Below are 18,099 nucleotides of genomic sequence, written 5' to 3'. Positions count from 1 at the left end.
GGTTATGACAGTGTAGCTCACAGCTGCCGAGAGGGAAAACACCTAAATACCTGAATCCCATTAATTTTACCGTAGGGCTTCCACTGATACTTAGTGCAGTTCTTACTGTCCTTTCGTGGGAACAGCAATACAATTATTCACGGAGAACTTTGCAAGATACGTTGGAACTTGGTACCACCAGAAAAGCCAGCAGAGAGCAGTTATTTCCATGTGATCATTTAAATGATGTGATTAACTCAGTGGAAGAGTTGTTTATCCTCTGTCCTCTAATGTGGTTGTCTTAGAAAGATTTTCTCTTTTAAAGCCAATACCATTTCATTAAGGCAGCAAATTAGAAAAGAATGAACACAGCCAGTATTAAAGGCGAAATGCCTCCTTGACTCTCTTCTGCCCTCTGCTGGGCACTGTGTATATCCTCTTTGTCCAGGGGGATAAAAAATAAAGGGTATTTTCCCATCTCAAACTTTTCCAAGATAATGTTGAGGTGCGTCTGGATGTGACAAATAATCCTATTCTGATGGATCTTGTAAGTAAATTTCTTAAGAGTGAGTCAGGTGTTTATTTCTTTTGTTTCTATTTTTTAAATTATGCATCAGTTCAGTTCAGTTGCTCAGTCGTGTCTCTTTGTGACCCCATGGACTGAGGCACGCCAGGCCTCCCTGTCCATCACCAACTCCTGGAGTTTACCCAAACTCATGTCCATTGAGTTGGTGATGCCATCCAACCATCTCATCCTGTGACGTCCCCTTCTCCTCCTGCCCTCAATTTTTCCCAGCATCAGGGTCTTTTCCAATGAGTCAGCTGTTCGCATCAGGTGGCCGAAGTATTGGAGTTTCAGCTTCAACATGAGTCTTTCCAATGAACACCCAGGACTGATCTCCTTTAGGATGAACTCGTTGGATCTCCTCGCGGTCAAGGGACTCTCAAGAGTCTCCTCCAACACCACAGTTCAAAAGCATCAATTCTTCGGCGCTCAGCTTTCTTTATAGTCCGACTCTAATATACGTAACATAAAATTTACCATTTTAACAGTACACGGTTCAGTAGCACTAAGTACATTCCCATTGTTGTGCCACCATCACCACCATCCATCATCAGAACTTTTTGCATCTTGCAAAACTGAAATTCTATATCCATTAAACACAACCTGGAATCCGCCCCACACACACCTGGAATCCGTGATGACCACTCTTCTACATTCTGTCTCTATGAATTTGACTATTCTAAGTACCTCCATGTAGTATTTGTCCATTTGCAATCATGTGTTAATATTTATTACTTATAATGAAAAAGTAAAAGCATATGTAGGTAACAATGAGGGGAGATGAAACAGAGCATGTAATTAATATGTATTTGACAAGCATGTGAAGAAGACAGGAAGTCAACATAAACAAAGGGACAAATAGAAGAGCAGTGTCACAGCTTCTGGCGGGTCCTTCACTCTCACAACCCTGTGGCAACTAAAGTGCACAAGGACACACAGCTAATAGGTGGCAGAGCTTGGTTTCAGACTAGGATTTTCAGATTCCAAAGTTTCACTGCATCGATATTTTATCAACCAGTATCCTCCAGGGCAGTTCCTCATCTTTTACAACATTAAGAAATTCCCCAGGGGTAAAGAGCATGTCTTTTCCTTACTGTTCTCTCATGCGTGTAGTAAACTATCAGTTCATTTAATATGTTTGACCCCAAGACCTGAGCCTCAAATATCTCTCATCTCACTTTTTGTCTGAAACACTGTAACAGAAGGGTGGCTGCTGACTTAGAGCTTGGACTCATTAAAGGCTCCAAGATCTTGACAGTCACTGTCATGTGGGTCTACTCCATTTTAGAAAGATTCTTTGAAGATGCCTGAGAGGTTTCTAAAACTGGAGGTCTGTAGAATCAACCCAAGAATTAGTTGAGACAAACTGGACCTACAGGAGGTTCCCTTTTATTTAATGCAGGTATAGTCAACAAGCAAGCAACAAACAGAAAACTAATTTTAGGTTTGATGAACAGCATACCTTGTTGCCGTCCCTTTGGAGCACTGGAAATGTTGCAAATTTAAAATAAAAATGTTCTCTGTAACTTGCCTTGTCAATGTACTAGCTGTTTAAAAACAAGCAAATAGGCTATCCTTCTCATTGTTGGTGCTGGTGTCGAGGGAAATTTCTAGTTTCTACCAGATTTTGGTGGGAAGAGAAAAGAGTACTTCCCAGACGCTGTTTCTGGTGGGCCTTTATTCTGTGGTGGCTTCCCAGACAGGACTGTCAGTGCTGTACTCCTGCATAGCAACAAGATTCAAAAGTGTCCTTTGCTGCTCCTACAAGAGTTTATTTTGGTATTTGTTGAACAATGTTATGCCCAGTGATGACATTTACAACTGAATTGTTATTTCTTATTAAATGGTAAGTGCTTGAATAGACCATTAGAGAGGACTTTAGTTAAAATATTTAAGGCAACATTTCTCAGAATATGATCAACTCTCATCCTTTTATATGACAGTAAGCTGGATTATAGGAATCAAAGGCAAGTTACAGAGAACATTTTTAATTTAAATTAGGTTTGTCGGCATAACATTTATCTTCCCACTCTGGTTTACAAAGACCAGAGAGTGTACATTATAGTGAGTATCTAATATAAGCCAAGAAGTGTCTTTATTTGATCTTGGTAGGATCACCTCCTGGAGTGCTCTTCCTGAGATGGACATCAGTTTTCCCTAGTCAGTACAAAGCTGGCCAAGCGATTTCCCCACTAATTTCTGCTCTGTTGATGAAGCTGTCAACCTTGAGAACAGTGACTGTATCTTTAGCTCCATCAGCATGACCCTTGGCTTCATCAGCATAGCCCCTAGCCAACTGCAACTGACTCTCTGTCTCAACCTTCTGAAAGGCATATAGCAAGTGTTCTGAACTCCAGTTCTGCCTCTACCCTTCCAGAAAGACATTCAGACCCCATCTTGCCCTCTCACTGCCTAAAAGACCTCTGGCAAACAACTTCCCTTTCAGGGGTGCTGGGTGCATCCAAGGAGGTGATGCTCTAAAGTCCTACGTTGGTTCCTGGCACCACATGCTGGTTTTGTACATAGGCCTCTCCCTGGACTGCTGAAAGATGTCTGGGCTTCCAGCCTGGGGCTCCGCCTTTTGGCTCCATCCCTCATTCTTACTTTTGTCTTTCTTCTTAAAATCGTGCTTGTTATGGGTGAGGCCCTGCCACTCTTTTCCTTTGTAATCCAGTTCTAGGCTGAACAATGGCTTAACTTCCTGGAGACGTATTCACTTATTACCACGTTTCCAGTTATCATCTTCCTGGACGCTTGGGACTTTCCAGATTAAAATGACCTTTTAAAACAACTGAAATAGTCTCTGAAATGTCAGCATGGGACTACTTGGGTCCCCACCCCAGCTTGGCCTTGCAAAGTCAGAATGAGCTTAGGAAAGTCCTTTCCCTTCTGTGTGCTTCAGCTCACTCATCTGTAAAATGGGAGCTACTGGTGCTTCACAGGTACCTGTGAAGATCTGACGACCAGGTACATGTAAATTATTTTGGAACAATACCAGACTCTGCGGTTAAACGTGAGGGTCACTGTTTCTGCCTTTTCTAAACAAAGCGTTCCAGTTTGGGGTTGATTGGTAGTGAGCTACGTGGAGGACACAGAAGGAAGCAGGAGTAGACCACAGGGAGAGGCTAGAAGCATATGAGGCCCCAGGGAGGGGCCAAGCAGAGTCTGACACAACAGGGTTGACATGTTATCCCCAGCCTGAAGCTGATACATTCCTAAGTCACAGTTTGTTCTGTTCCCCTCAAAGGCTGACTTGGTTGTACATGACCCTCTCAGAGCAGCTTGTCTCAGAACCGTTCACGCCCATGGTGATGGGGGCACATGAGATACTTTTAGGACATTTCTGTGATTTCAGGACTTGTGCACTAAGTTAAGGGGCCCCTGTTATCAGTTTGTCTTCCCTAAGAGCACTCAGCCTTGCTCTTTTTCTTCTAACTCCTTGAAGGATGTAGTTTAACCAAGAAAGTAACTTGACAAAACATTCCAAATACCCAGTTCCAGAAAGCCATATACCTAATTCACCCTAAGCGTATTATTTAGGGACTAAATTCCTAACATTCTCTTTTGTAAAATAGAGATGATAATATCTGCCTTACAAGGTTGTTTTGAAGGTCAGACAGAATTACATTGGTGCTAACCATAGAGGTTGGCATAACTGAAAAGACGGATGAATATTTCTTGTTGCTGATGCTGGGGAGGGTAGTGGTTATAACCAAGGTGCACACCCTTCAAGGACACCGAAACTAGCATGTGGATGGCCTCGATCAAGCTTTATATCACACTCATGGATGGTGCTTTTCTAGTGACTTAGCAGGGTTTACAAAGTACTGGCATACACCTTGTCTTAATTAATGGCTCTTCCCAACTGCAAAATAAGGAAGATAATGGGACAGAATAATATTCAAACAGTCAGGCTCCCCAGGTGGCGCTAGTGGCAAAGAATCTGCTGGTCAATGTAGGAGAAATAGTCAACCAGCCACAGTGTAAGCCCTGGGGTATGGGAAAGGGAGGGGTAAGGAGAGGGTGAAGGATGAGGCCTGCATCTTTCCTGGATTCTTCTGACAGCTTGATAAAGTCACCAAGTAGTCAGATATAAAATTTCATTAGACTTTAACATTTGGGAAGCAATGACCCAGTCTCTTGGCTTTTGGACACCCCCATCCCCCCATTTGGGGCTTCCCTCATAGCTCAGTTGGTAAAGAATCCACCTGCAATGCAGGAGACCCCGGCTTGATTCCTGGGTTGGGACGATCCGCTGGAGAAGGGATAGGCTACCCACTCCAGTATCCTTGGGCTTCCTTTGTGGCTCAGCTGGTAAAGAATCCGCCTGCAATGTGGGAGACCTGGGTTCTGTCCCTGGGCTGGGAAGATCCCCTGGAGAAGGGAAAGGCTACCCACTCCAGTATTCTGGCCTGGAGAATTCCATGGCCTATATAGTCCGTGGGGTCACAAAGAGTTGGACACGACTGACTTTCACTTTCACTTTCATCCTCCCATTCACCCTAGTGAACCTCCCATGGCAAGTGTTCAATTGGTGATCTGGTAAACTTTGTCAAGGAACAAACTCAGTCAAGGGCTTATCCCAGGGTTGATCTTGCAAAAGTCACTCTCAGAGAACAGAGTAATTGATTCCTCTCTGGGAATCAAGAAAAAAGCTTTTCTCTTTTACAGGCAGTGGAAAATCAGTTCAGAAGGACTCAGACACTTCTCTGTTTTAGGCAAATGGCCTGGAGCCACCTTCCTGAACCTCAGTTTCTGCATCTGTAAAGTGGAAGTAGTGTTAACTGTCTTGTCTTAGAAGGATTAGAGATAATGCCTGTGTATATATTAGGAACCCAATCAGTGGCAGTAACTATAATTACATCTGCACTTCCTGGGTGGAAGGATGAGGGGCTGGAGAACGAGGGAGAAAGAGTTGTGCCGCAAACACATCATAAACTAGAGACTATTTGTGTTTATTTAGGGCCTATCCATTTTCTGAAATCCATCTTCTATCTTACAACCTAAACTATTACAAAAGAAAAATAGAACAGCCTACTAAATACACACCTTTCCTAGGCTTAGTTTTAACGTGTGTGTGTGTGTGTGTGTGTGTGTGTATTTATTGTAAAACGAGATGAGCGTTCTGTTAAAAGCCTGACTCAAGTCCTGTGTTCCAAGGACACCTCCACAGCTCCATAACGTAGATCATCCCCTAGGAAACCCAGCAGAGATCTGTAGCCTTCACGGTGCTCGTGTCCTCTCCATTTATAGCTGACCTAATTTTTCTCTAGAAGAAAGATGCACACACCACACAGCTCTCCGTGCAAGCCCATGGTTGGAAGCTAATGCTCCTTCCATCCTGAGGCCAAGTCCCTGGCTTCCAGCCCTGTTACCACACACCTGCCCAGGTGGGGTGGGGTGGGGGAGAACTAATGAGATGGAGAACATTTTATTCTCTTAGTGGTTGTTGAAAAGTTCCTCTTAGAAGAGATCTACCTCAATGAAGAAATGCACTTAAGATTTCCACTTGGAGTAGAAATAGTTCTAGGGTTGGAGCAAGAAAGTGTGTGGAGGGGGAGAAGCTCTGTCTTGGTGGAGGTAGGAGCAAAGAACATGAGGCAGAGAGGGACGAGGGAGGTGGCAGATGGAGTGGGCTGCATGAAGCTAGCTTTCCCTCATGCACTCCAGATCTCTGTACATGTAATGGCCATAAACTGCTTGTTGTGTTTAGTTTCTTATAAAAGAGCTGTCGTAGGTTAATTTTTGGTTGTCACCAGGTGTAACCAACACAGCAAAGGAGGATGAAGGGGCAGGAGCAGCAAGACATGGAGAATGTTAGGTCCAGGACTTGGGGGAGAGCTTTAAGTGTTCCCAGGCCTGGATGTTATTGGCATCAATTTCGATTTGAAATTGATTCACCTCCTCTCTCGCTGCTATCTCTCTTGCTTCTCTGCACCCCAACACTGGCTGCTCCCCAGCCCTGCAAAGGGCATTGCTACCAGCTGCTCCTCCCCCAGATACTTTACCTCTTGTGTATCTGTCTCCCTGAACGGGACCTTCCCCAGAAACCTCTCTGCCGCCTCATCTAAGATTGCACCTGCCATCATCAACTGTTAGCACACTCCCTCTTTAATTTTCTCAGAGCTCTTTTTACTCTCAGATATCTATAATACATCAGTTTATTTATTTCTTGTCAGTTTCCCCTGGCCGGTAGACTTGCTGTTTGGGGGCAGGGCACTTGCCTTTTCTCTGTGTTTCCATGTCTCCAGTCCAAGGGCGCTCAATAAATATTAGTTGAAAGATGACATCTGGGGGCACAGTATTAAAGCCAGAGTCCCTCCTCAGGACAGATCATATTCAGCCTGCTTGGACTGACACCAAGCTCATTTCTCAAGGGCTGCCTGCTGACCCGGAAGATGGTGTGGTTATTTTGTCTCTTCTCTTCTTCTCTACCCTTATCAACACATTTCTAGAGACTTTGGGACACTCTTAGCCCCTTTTCTACCTGCTCTCATACATATCCCTGCAACATGACGTGGAGGCTATTTCCTTTCTCATTATTCACATTGCTGACTCCAGGCTGCCCAGCATTAGCCTGCCTGGGCACACACATATTCCAGTGACCTCTTGCCCCCTGATTTGTAATTTGCACTTTGATCTGCTCTGGGTTTGAATGTTGGCTCTTAGCTGATTAAGGATGAGACTGTGGAAATCACTCACCCCTCTGTCTCAGTTTCCAAATCTGAGTCAATGGTTTTATCGACCTCAAAGGATGACTGAGCTCCTGCCCCATGCTCCCTCCTAAACCAGCACAGGGCTTGGTAAGTGACAGTCATTGTTGTCATTCAGCCTCTGGAGCACTTGGAGAGCTCCCATACAGGAGGATGGAGCAAGTGAGACATTTACATCTACCTTCTCTCAATAAATGTTATCATGAAATACTTTGACATTAGCCAGACATCGTGGCAGAGATTCAATTTGTAGCCTCAGCATCTTCCACAGTTATTACCCTGACACACTCCTCGTGACTCATGGCCCCTTACAGCAAGTGCACTTTTGGTCTTGCCCCCAGGATGGTGAGTTTCTAGCTTAGAAAGGAAAAGAAATAAGAACATCTCTGTTTTTTTCAGATCACACAGAGGTGGATTCTGAGGCAAGTACCTCAGTGTGTATGTGTGTGTTAGTCGCTCAGTCATGTCCAACTCTTTGTGACCCCATGGACTATAGCCTGATAGCCTCCTCTGTCCATGGAATTCTCCAGGCAGGAATACTGGAGTGGGTAGCCATTTCCTTCTCCAGGGGATCTTCCCAACCCAGGGACCAAACTTAAGTCTTCTGCATTGCAGGCAGGTTCTTTACCATCTGAGCCACCATGGAAGCCCAAGTACCTCGGTGCTGGTGGCTTATTGGGAGGTGATCTCAGGAAGCAGAAGCAGTGTATAAAGCAGTGAGACAGACGAGAAAGCCAACAACATGTCCATGGGTGAGGCAGCTATGGGCACAGCAGAGGGCCTCTCAAGAAACTGTGGAACATGTCTCAGGACTGTGCCAGCCAGGCATGGGGAGGTGGGCTTTTATCCTGGGTCCTCCTGGGGGAGTTAATCCCCCATATGCCCCGCTTGTACTTGTATGCAACCTGTATTGCTAAGAAAGCCCCGGGCAAGACACCGAGAGATGCAGGTGCTCCAGGTTGGAAGCTGTCAGCCTCCAGATTGTCAGCCTCAGCTCTAAGTCAACGTGGAGGTGGGCTGAGGGCACAGGGGACTTGCCACAGTTTGGATTCCAGGAAGCTGACTCTGAGATGGAGATTAGTGTACAAAATGTATTATAGGAAGAGCTCTTGGGATCAACATCTGCAGGGGAGAGAAGGAAGGAGGCATGGGCCGAGAGAGACATTTATTTGGCTATGATGCAGTTTCAAGGGAGGTGCAGCTGACCCCTTGGGGAGCTTTGAAACAAGGATGGCTCTTTAGAGTTGTTCTGAGTTGGGGCAAAGGAGAAGGGTATTTATATCCCCCTGTGGACCAATCACTGGATGAGGGTTGTCCATGGGCAGTTCCTGGAGAGGGCTCAGAGCTGAGTGCTATTGGCCAACTGCCCACTGAACAACCAGGAAAACAAGCCCTTAATTTCTGAAGGGAGACCTAGGTTATACATCACTGCATCTTCCACAGATAACAGCAGTGTCCACATCAAGCAGTTTGAAAGGGAGAAGCAGAGGCAGGGAAAGCTCAAGGTCCAAAGCCCAGGTCTTTGACCGTGAATCTGGGCTGGAGGCCAGCAGTTGAGAGCTTGCTTTTCCTCAGGATAAGAAAATAACCAAAGCCTCACTTCTATCCAGACTCTGAAATATGACATGCACATCCATCTACGATTGTCAGATTTATTTGAATTCATCACTTGATGTGAAAATAATAGATCTGGTTTCTCTTAACTCATTATCTGTGGTGGCAGTGGTGGCAATGTTGATAAAAAGTCATGAAAATCACAGTGACAACAGGCTGAAGCCAGGTCCCCCAAATCCATAATGAGCCATCTGGTTTTGAGGTGGCTTCCAATAAATATATTTTCTGGTGGCCATTGAGGGAGGCACAAGAGCGAAGATCCAAAATAGATGAGTGGTCACGTATGTTTAGGTTTTTCTGACAGAGAGGACAGCACTTTGTGGGCTTGTGGAAAAGGACTTAAAGTGATGACTGTGTTCATTTAGTTGCTCAGAGGTGAACAAACCCCCCCCCACACACACACATTTCCCTAAAATTCTTTTCCAGCTTCCCTAAAATTCAGACTGGATTAAAAGATGTTGGAGATTATCTCTGAGCAGTTTTGCTCTTGTTTCTTGGCCAAAACAAAATACGTTTTGTTGATATAAATAGGTACAATGATGATACAAATATTTCTGGGTCCTGAGCATCCTCAGAAGACCCAGAAGTGCCTGTGAATCATCTTATTAGCATTACACATCTGCCTTCACCTCCGTCCGCCCAGGGCACATTTGCAGTTTGATATCACAGTAATGGTTTATTGGCTAATTTTTCTTGAGCTCTACACTAGGCTGCAAAGGATTCCATGATTCCTGAGTTTGAAAAAGCAGTTGACAAATCCACTAAGGTAAGGTACCACCCACATTGAAAACTATTTGTGAAGTGGAAACCCTCTCTCTCGGTGTTTGTGATTCATTCATTGACGCTTTGACCAAAATACCGTGTCACAGGTTAACAGAAGATATGATGGGGAAAGACGGCAAGAAATGTGCTCTTTTGCACAATCCTGTGTTGGGGGTGGTGGGAGTGGGGGCATCCCAAGGGGCGTATAACCATGCGCTAATCTCTGCAGCTCAAGGTGGGCTTTGTAAAATGAGGAGGACTTGGTGGCTTTGAGTGAGGTCTTGGGATACCATGTTTAAAACTCTTAGTCTTAAAGGCAGGAAAAAGTCTCCAAAGGTAACACCAGTCCTCCAGGAGCAAGGAGGGAAGAGATAGGCAAATAGTTTTGTCCTTGGGGTGGTTTTACTTTAGGGAGAAGCAGAGCTGGACATCTAATCACAGTTTGCATGCTGTGCGTACTAAGTTGCTTCAGTTGTGTCCAACTCTGTGCAACCCTGTGGACTGTAGCCCTCCAGGCTCCTCTGTCCATGGATTCTCCAGGCAAGAATACTGGAGTGGGTTGCCATGCCCTTCTCCAAGGGATTTTCCCGTCTCAGGGATTGAATCCAGGTCTCTATGTCTCCTGCATTAGCAGGCAGGTTCTTTACCACTAGCACCACCAGGGAAGCTAATTACAGTGTGGGTCTCAGCTATTGTGTGCTCAGAAATATTAAAGTCACTTTTATGCTAATTTGTATTTTAGCAGAAGCTTGGGTCTGTTAGGTAGTTAGAATAGGAAAAAGAAGTCCAGAATGGCGGTGGCTAAAAGACAAGGAAGGGAAAAGCCTGTGAAAATAGAACAAAGGAAGGTCCTAGGACCAAGGTGAGGACCTCAGGTAGAACAAACAGCACTCTTGGCTAGCCCAATTTACATGGGGCAGGCCCAGGGGGAGGAATAAACATATAAAAAAAAAAAGAGCCAAAGGGCCGGGGGTCTCTTTCTCTCCTGCATGCGCTCTCGTTCTCTCTCTTCTCTTCTCATCTTTTGGGTCGGCATGCCCTCACTCCTCGAGGATGTATTTTCCTTTATTTTCTAAATAAAACTGATCTGTCCAAGAACTATAACACAAACTGTCCGAGAGCTGTGATGCGCTGAGGGCTTTAATTCCATCACTTCAAATCTTTGTTGTGACGAAACAGAACGGAGGAGATTACACTCTCCGAACAGGTCCATCCTGAAAGTGAGGTTTTGGGGTAGGCAAGAACAAAGTGTTTGGAATATGATATAAAATATGCTGATGCAAATATTCGCTGGCTTCTCCTCTAGATACTTGGCCATAGTCCCTGGTGGGGGTCTGGGGGCCTCAAAGGAACCACATCCTTATAAGAAGCTGCCTCTGTGCCCATCAAAGCAGCATAATTAATTTTGGAAATGGGGGTGTAGGAATTAGAGGTGGCAGCCACTCGAGGGCTTTTCTCTCCATCTTGATCATCTCTTACACTCTGGGTTGACATTTGAGAGCACTGTCACCTACTCAAGTGATTGCACATCACAGGCAGGACAACAGGCAGTAGAGTCCTCTACGACAGACCAGGAAATGGACCTGAGAATGTTTGCAGTTACTTGCTTCGGGCAAAAGAGTTGTAAATGTCAGAGCAGAGCACAGAACCAGGACTCGGTTTCCAGTGTGTTGTGCTTTCTGCCAAGTGGTAATGATTTTTGTCTCCTCTGAGGTTCAACCTTGCCTTCCATTTCTGTATACCCAGATTGCTCTCTCTCCCTATGTGTCTATCTAGCTACCTATCTATCTATCCACCTATCTTCCTATCTATCCATCCATACATACATGTAAAAGAGGGTCTAACATACAAGTTAGTCTTTTAAACAAGGAATGAAGTTGATTGCTGGACAATAGTCAAATAGCTATTACTGGTGAAATATTTCATTTAAGCTACACAAATTCATCAATTTTTTGAATATTCACCTAAAGCATAATATGAACTGTCTGTCTGTCAAGATGAAAATAATCAGTGAGAATAATTATAAAAGGGGACAGTTTTAATTTAGAAAAAAAATTAAGAACTTTAGACATTAACAAACTCCTGCAATTAATGTTTGTTGCTGTATATAAACAATTAATGTAGTAAATACCCTGACCATCAAAGCCAATTTAGCAAGGTCTCAATTTGAAAACACTCAGTTGATTATTTGTTTGAGTGACTCTATCTACTAATAGAGTGAGGTATGATGTTATTAAGTGAAAATGAACTTGAGAAGATAGGCTGTTGTTAGAAATTGTTATTCTATCATAGAATTAATCAGACCCCAGCCTTTATTATTAAAAAGCAGAGACAATAGCCCTAGAAGGCCAGAAGAGGATGCCATCTAGCCTCCAGGGAAGGCATAAAGCTTTTTTTGCATTCACCCCACTGCATCCCAGGTCAGAGGAATCTTATGTGAATGGATCTGAGTTCAAGGATATTTAATGACTCCAAGCACTTAGAGTTGGAGATTTTTGAGAGACAAGGAAAAAAGTTTTGATTGCCGCTCAGAATGGAAAGTTTGCCCTTTTCTTTTCTGCAGATTTATTCTCCTTCCTCCGAAGACTACCTCTCTGAAAAGAGTGAGGCTCTGTGTCCTCTTACAAGCTGTTTCCTCTTGGCCTCCTCTTACCCCCATGGGCCTGTTTGCCAGATTCATACTCCACCTCCTTCTTCCTTGTTTTTAGTTGGCACAGTTTTCCTTGGAATGGCCTAACCTGGCCATTCAACTGGCAATAATTAGAGGGCTAGACTGAGTTAGGACCCAAAGGGAATGCACAGAGGAAGTATCTCTCTGAGCTTTGCCCCTACATCTCATAGCTGTCAAATGCAAGCAAGAACAATCACTGAGTCTCCATTAAAGGTTCCATACTGGGTCTAGTCCCAAAGTCCCACTTCGTGATAAAGAGATACTTTGCCTAGTCTTATTATGCTATGTGTGTGGATCCATGATGCATTAATTATCTACTGCTAGATAATAAATTACCCAAAACATAATGACTTAAAACAATAAACATTTATTGTCTCACATAAATGTTTTTTGAGGTCTAATCCATGTAGCTTTGCTGGGGGCTTCTGGTATAGCCCTCTTGTGAGACTGCACTCATGAGCTGGGCTGGGGCCACGATCATCTGAAGGCTACACTGGGGCTTGAAGGTGAACTCCAAGATGGCACCCTCTTGGGCCTGTTAGGAGGAAGTCTGGCTCAATGTATTGCTGTTTATGGGCAGGAGTCAAATTCTGTATCACCTTAACCTCTCTATAGGACTGATTGAGTATCTTTTTGATGTGGCAGCTGGCACTTGCTCAGAGTAGGTGACTCCAGAGAGAAGACAGAGTAAGCAAGGAGGAAGCTGCAGTGCCTTTTATGACCCAGTCTTAGAAGTCACACAGCATCATTTGTATGTGTTAGAACTTGAGCCCACACTCAGGGGTAGGGGAATTAGGTTCTACCTTTTGAAGGGAGGAGCATCAGAGAATTTGTGGGCATATTTTAAAACCACAACACAACCCAACTGCTACTGCTCACCAACTTCTGTGTGTCCCCTGTTATGTTGGGCACAAAGCTACGTCTTAGATCCTCATCCCTTTCAGTCAGTGGAGTCAAAGGAATGTGAGCAGAGGGGATGCACGCCTCTTGTAGGCAAGCCTGTCCCTTCAAAGGCTCACGCTGCCCCTTTCCCTTCCCATAGTGACCTTGGAGACACATCATAAATGTTGCTCTGAACTTCTGGCATCACAAGCTGAGAGGAGCCCTGGAGTGCAAACCAGTATCTCTTTGCTGTCAGCAATGGTCTGTGATCTGAGAAAGCAATACCCTTTATCATTTTAAGATGCAGATTTCTGGGTTTATGTCTTATAGTAGCTAGATTTATTCACTCTAACAGAACCTCAACAGGGACTTACAGAATTGATGTTGGATATGTGTATGAATGCATGAAAGCTTGTCATTTTTTACATATCGGCATGGAAAGTTTCTGGAAAAAATACAAATTATGATCATTTGGGTATAACTTTCCTTCTTTTGAATATTTTTGATGGCATTTTCTGATGTTTGTCATAAAAATGTAGCTTACCTTTATTTTAAAAAATTTTATTATGGCTTAATTGACATATAGTATTATTTTGATTTCCTGTCATGATGTAATGATATGATAGGTTTATAGGATATGAAATGATCACAATAAGTCTAGTTAACTTTCCTCATCCTTATGCATAATTACAACATGTTTTCCTATGATTGAAACTTTTAAGATCTACTCTAGCAACTTTAAAATAATGCAATACAGTATTATTAACTATATTCATCATGCTATACATTACTTCTCCAGGACTTTATTTTATACCTGGAAGCTTATACTTTTTGACCTTCTTCACCCATTTCACCTACCCTCTACTTCTGGGAACTATCAATCTGTTCTCTGTATCTATGAACTTATAAGGAAGATCATACAACATTTGTCTTTCTCTGTGTCCCTTATTTCACTTAGTACTATGCCCTCAAGGACCACCCATGTTGTCTCAAGTGCAAGATTTCTTAAGATTTCATTCTTTTTTATGGCTTTATCTTTATCCATGTATCCATTGATGGATGCTTAGATTGTTTCCATATCTTGGCTATTATAAAGAGTGCTGCAGAGAACATGGGAGTCCAGATATCTTTTTGAATTAGTGCTTTGATTTTCTTTGGATAAATACCCAGAAGTGGAATTGTGAGATCATCCAGTAGTTGCATTTTTAACTTTTTGAAGAACTTTCATACTATTTTCCATAGTTGCTGATCCAATCTACTTTCCCAACAGCAGTGCACAAGGGTTCCCTTTTCCCCACATCCTTGCCTATCATTTTAATTCATTCTTGGTTTCACTTTTGCATTTTGTACTTCTTGCCTTCTTGTATTTTGTATATTTTTGCCAGTTCTGCAAGTTCCCTTTGCATCTCTTCTTCCATCTCAACCTCTTCTGTTCCTATGGTTCCCTGATCCTGTTTCCTGGAGGTCAAGCCCTCGGGGTCTTTTTGAAGACACCAAGCTAATGTCCTCTATAATTTTCTTTCCTCTTCTTTTCTTCCTTCTTCCCTTCCTTCCTCCTTCTCTCTTTCATTGTTGAAAGCCATTTTTACATATATGCTTTTCTGTATTTTCAGGGAGCATTACCTTTTCCATATGTTTCAAGATGTTTTATGAATTACCTTGTGGCTTTCATTTGTTTTTCTGTTTCCACACACTTCAAAGGAAACTTTTTTTTTTTTTCTAGGCAAGCAGATAATATGCTTTGCCCTACAGGATCTCAAAGAGAAGAAAAGTAAGAAGGGTACCTACCACCCGGGCCCACCATGTCAACCTGTATCAAGACATTCTAACAATTGGGAATACTAAACCTCACGTCAAAGACACACCTGAAGTATTCTGGGGATGTAGAGCAGAGGGCAAGTAATACTGCCTAGAAGAATCAGGGAAACTTTGAAAAGAATGTTGAATTTGACCCCTGTGTTGAAGAATGGGTCATAACTCAGTAGAGGAGAAAAGGAAAGCGTATTGGTAACGTTGTGGAGATGAAGAACGCGTGAGAGTGAGTAGTTCGGGATCTTTATTGTGTGCGATGATATCTGAGGGCAGGAGATGATGGCAGAGGGGTAGGCAGAGGCCATATGAAGGGACTCATGGGCCATGCTGATGATTGTAGTGTTTACTTGAAAGACAAAAAAGGAGCAACCATCGTTGGGAGGCTGTGAAGAGCTGTGCATTTGATAAAGCTCTCCAGGGGGTATGGGGGTTGTGTGGAAGATGGAGAGAGGCTGTCACTGGAGGAGGGGTGATTCCCACGTTCCTAAGGGATTCCTGTAGATTCAAGAGTACCTGGGCAAGAAGCTGCCAATTATTGTGAAAATACATTTGAATGGTACTTCATTCAAAAGAATCCAATTAACAATTTTTCTTCCTTCTATATAAATATAAATATTTCTACTATATGAAGCATTTAAGACAGCCCTAGATTGATTTTCCAGTTAAAAACATATTTTATGTGTGATGTGCATGTACCTTGTTTGCAAGAGAAGGGGGAGACAGAGATGAGATGGTTCGATGTCATCACTGACTTAATGGACATGAGTTTGAGCAAAATCAGGAAGATATTGAAGGACAGGGAAGCCTGGCATGCTGCAGTTCACGGGGTCACAAAAAGTTGGACATGACTGAGTGACTCAACAACAACCTTTTTGCAGGCTGTCTTTGCCTATTCCCTTGTGGTTCAGATGGTGAAGAATCCTCCTGCAATGCAGGAGACACGGTTTTCATCCCTGGGTTGAGAAAATTTCCCAGAGAAGGGAATGGCTACCCACTCCAGTAATCTTGCCTGGAGAAGTCCCTGGTGGGCTATAGTCCACGGAGTCACAAAGAGTCGGACACGACAGAGCAACTAACATATATACGTTTGCCTTTGAATAATCTGAAAATCTCCTCAGTGGTTAAAATGATGAGAAGCATTTCATTTCACCTTAAAGCACTTTCATGCCAATTTCACCTCTGTGTCTCCCATGTCCCATTCTCTGACATTAACATTCAAGTCAGTGTGTGTCTGTCGCCTGGGCTCTGCCTGCTGGGACCTGGGGAGGTGTGTAAACCTGCCAGTTCCCATCCCAGGACCTCATACTCTCTGTCCCATCGTGGCGTCTGCCAGGCTGTGTTTGTTCACTGGACCTTTTAGCAGCTCCAGTTGCTTGTGAAAATAAGATCATTTGTGTTAGACAAAGAAGTGCTGCCAAAGTGTCGAGCTTTGTGCTGTTGTCAGGTGGCGGCAGGAGCTCTGCATGGAGTGCCAGCTGTGTCATTAGCAGTTACCTTATGGCAATTTTGTTACGTGGGTAAAGCCTTTCTCCATGATCCCCACTTTGCATAGGAGCAGAGATGCCCGGGGAGTAAAATTGTCTGGCCGTGTTCCTTGGCCCCTAGGGAGTCTTTCTGTGGTTGGGATTAGACAATACCTTTCCTGTCGATGATTGTCATACTATGGGGTGTGTAAAATCAGCAGGAAGGGAGCGTCTCCTTGAAACACAGAGGTCGGTGAGTGAGGAATAATCTTTGGGGCAAAAGGTGTCCCAGAAATGTCTTACTCTGAAGAAGCTTATGGGGAGTTTTTACTGCATTGCAATTTCTCTCAGTCGCTGAGTGGACCTGTTTGGGCCTCTATGGTTTATATTAGTCGGCTAAGGCTGTCATCACAAATGACTACAGACTGGGTGGCTTAAACAACAGAAGTCTGTCTTATTGTGTTGAAGTTCTGGGGGCTGTGTATCCAAGATCAAGGTGCTGTTGCACTGGGTTGTGGTGAGACCTTCTTCCCATCTTCTCACTGTGTCTTCATTCGGCCTTTCCCCGGTGAATTCAAGCTGGGTGAATAGAAGTTTCCTGGGACTGACATCTTTAATGTGAACTGCATGTAAAACAACACATCTTGTTTAGTTGTATTGACTATTTGATTTCATGGCGAAGGAGAGAAAGCAGCTAAGATTTGCTCAGAGCCTGCATGGGCCAGGTACTCTGCTGTGCGTTTCTTTACAAATCTTCTCACTCCACTCTTACTCCACTGTGAGATAAGTGCTATGCTTATCCTCTTTCTACTGATAAGGAAACTCAGAGATTGTAAATATATTGATTGATTCAAGGTCTCACAGGTAAAAAAAAAAAAAAAAAAAAGCCTTAAGGAGGAAATAAAAGTGGCTTGAGGCCTTCTATTTAGGTTTAGAGATAATAATATTAACAACAATAATGACTTGCTGAGCACTTACTATGTATCAGTTATGGTTCTAAGCACTTTTTGTGTATTAACTTATGTAATTCTCACCTTCACTCTGAGAGATAGGTGCAATTCTGATCATCTCTATATTTTAATTGAGGAAACTGAGGAGAAGAGGTGAAATAATCTGTCCTGTACCCTCTAGTAACACAGGCAGAGGGAGGTGTTGAACCCCAGCTATCTGCACTTTCTCATGACCTATAGCAAGAGGATCCACACAGGGGCAAGAAGAGCCTGACTGATTTCATGCTATCTGCCTCTTTTCCAGTCCACTCTTACTTTACTAATTCAGGGAAATATGTAATTCAGGTGAAATCAATTCATAATAGATACCAAAGGATGTTTATGGATAAAAATAAGTCACAAAAGTACAATGTGGGGGATATGCTGGACAAAGTGTGGGTGTGTTTGCAACCATGATTGCAATGATTTGCCATTGCAGTAGAGCTGATGGGGTTTCTGTGCATAAAAATATCTCAGGCTGCTTTTTGCACTATATTCTTTTTCCTATTAGCTGCCTCCCTGAGTCATTCCCCCAAGGTCAGTCCAAACTCTGGGCTGGGGAGAATTGCCCTAGCTCATCTTATACTGGAAATTGTTCTGCATGTGGTAATGTTGACCCAGTGCTAATGACCAATCCACAGGGCATCTA

General features: G+C 43.5%; 1 long non-coding RNA gene across 1 annotated transcript in view; it reads left to right on the top strand.

Annotated features, from left to right (window-relative positions):
• The window catches only part of LOC145523608 (uncharacterized), an 85,224-nt gene extending 67,876 nt beyond the window's left edge, over nucleotides 1-17,348 (top strand). The window contains exon 4 of the long non-coding RNA XR_014066775.1: nucleotides 14,910-17,348. This is a non-coding gene — a long non-coding RNA (uncharacterized LOC145523608). The remainder of the gene's footprint in view (nucleotides 1-14,909) is intronic.
• Nucleotides 17,349-18,099: the final 751 nt, after the last annotated feature.

The sequence above is a fragment of the Giraffa tippelskirchi genome, chromosome 10, assembly GCF_054371585.1.
Source record: "Giraffa tippelskirchi isolate mGirTip1 chromosome 10, T2T-mGirTip1v1.2.pri, whole genome shotgun sequence".
NCBI classification, from domain to species: domain Eukaryota; kingdom Metazoa; phylum Chordata; class Mammalia; order Artiodactyla; family Giraffidae; genus Giraffa; species Giraffa tippelskirchi.
This window is presented reverse-complemented; position numbering and strand designations above follow the sequence as displayed.